This window comes from Poeciliopsis prolifica, unplaced genomic scaffold (genome assembly GCF_027474105.1).
Source record: "Poeciliopsis prolifica strain line A6 unplaced genomic scaffold, Auburn_PproV2 SCAFFOLD014, whole genome shotgun sequence".
NCBI classification, from domain to species: Eukaryota; Metazoa; Chordata; class Actinopteri; order Cyprinodontiformes; family Poeciliidae; genus Poeciliopsis; species Poeciliopsis prolifica.
In genome coordinates, this window is record NW_026562389.1 from 8,781,364 (window position 1) to 8,783,408 (window position 2,045).

General features: G+C 47.6%; 1 pseudogene; it reads right to left on the reverse strand.

The window, feature by feature from the left end:
* Positions 1-222: 222 nt before the first annotated feature.
* On the reverse strand, positions 223-1,819 carry LOC129366065 (nuclear factor 7, brain-like; annotated as a pseudogene).
* Between the last annotated feature and the right edge of the window lie 226 nt (positions 1,820-2,045).

Genomic DNA, 2,045 nt, shown 5'->3' on the forward strand with positions numbered 1-2,045 from the left:
ACCGTGTACCCAGAATGAAGCTCACTGGGGCTTGGCCAGTTGCAAGGGGGCCAGGCAACTGGTACCGGGCTGGGCGTATCCAGGGGACTCCCTGGGACGGGGCCCAACCTTGGGAGCCGTCCTTTGGAGCCCCGGCCGAGATCAGGTACCTCTGTACTCTGATGTTGGTCCACAGGGATCGGTACTGGTTGGGACAAGCCTACGGACCAGCCCTGGCTCTGGGTCTGGTTTCAACCCTGGTTCTGGTTCTGGTCACCAGGCTTTGTGTCTATGGCAGCACAACACTCAGACAACCGGTTGGATGAGCTCAGTCTCTCATGTCTTTTAGCATCACCTGCAGGATAAACAGTAAAATAAGGGAAGAGTTTCTCAGTGAAAGTGTCTCTGTGACTGTAGATGTGAGTCATAGAAAGAAACGTCCCCCATGTCATAGTCCAGCTGGACTCTGATCCTCCGGAGACTCTTCTTTACTGTGACAGTCTTGACACCATTAGTGTATTCTCCATCACGATGCCCTAAACATCAGATTCCATCTTCTGGTGTAACATTTCTCCTTCCCTTCCTGTCAACAGACTCTTTAGTCAAACCCACAATCCATTCAGGATGATCTCCCACTTCCACATCCCAGCTGTTTCCCTGAGCTGAAGCCCTCAGAACCAAAAACGTCAGGATACTCAGTGATTCTCTCTGGATTATCAGGAAGCTGCTGCTCTGTGTTTCCATGTCTCACTCTGGTCAGATCATCAGACAGATAGAGTTGTTCATTTGCTTTGTTTGGGTCCAGAATGATGGGACTGAAGTGGACCTGGTCCTTCATCTTCTCCCAGACTCTGAAGGACAGGTTGCCCAGGTGTTTGGCCACATCTATCAGAGTTCCTGATACCAGCTGTGGATCTGGCAGTGACCTCTGACCTCTGGCTCTGCTCTGAGTGGCTTCATAACTGCTGAGGAACGACACGTTGTCTTTCTGCAGCTCTTCTTCTACAGCAGAGATGCTGTCTGACAGAGAGGAGATCTGCTCCTCATTCCTCTTCATCTCTCTCATGATAGTCTTCCTCTTCTGCTCCTCTTCCTCCCTCAGAGCTGCCAGTCTGGACTCCTCTTCCTCTCTCAGGAACTGGTGGAGCTTGTTGAACTCTGCTCTGATCTGTGTCTCTGTGAACAGCAGCTGCTTCTTGGAGTGTTGAATCACATCATCGTATGTTTCCTCCACCTGCTTGTGTTTGTTCCTCTTGTCCTGCAGAGACTTTAAGTCAGATTTCAGCTGCCTCTTCAGCTCACTGACTGCTTGTTCTATAGGAACCACTTTGTGACTCTGGTGGAGAGAAAACTCACAGACAGGACACACAGCTCTCTGCTCGTCTTCACAGAACCGCTCAGGATCTTCTTGGTGTTCACTGCAGACTAGATGCTTTTTTCCTGTTTCTGTCTGTGATAATCCCAATTTCTGTCTTCCAGCAACAGCAAAAGAATCAGCCAGTTCCTCCAGAGTGAAGTCTACTATTATAATGTCTTTAGAAGATCTCCTTTTACAGATGGGACAGTTTTTATTTCCAGTTTGTTCCCAGAATTCCTGCAGGCAGCTTGAGCAGAAGCTGTGGTTGCAGCTCAGAGACACAGGATCTCTGAAAGTCTCTGAACAAACATGACAGCTCAGGTAACTTTTAAGAAGTCTCTCTGCCATTTTATATAAAATTATTTCACAAGCACGACTCACCAAATGTTTCAGCTTTTCCTTCCAAATAGTTGTTTGTTGTTAAACAGAGATTTAACACTAAGTAATGGCGCCTCAGCTCAGTGTAATAACATCTACCGTTTCTTTCAGACAGGCTCATCGATTGGTTCTGCAGTTTCTTCCTAACTTGTGATTGGCCAAACCAGCTGCTGCTGATGCTCCTGTAGTTATAATTAGAGACATGATTCCTGGCCGGTGAACTGTTCCAAGTCGAACTGAAATCAGTCCTCTCTTGTACATATCAGATTACTTTATCCCAGAACTTTATCCCCGAAGGTTGCAGCAGAATAACAGATGCGCCAAGTTCAGA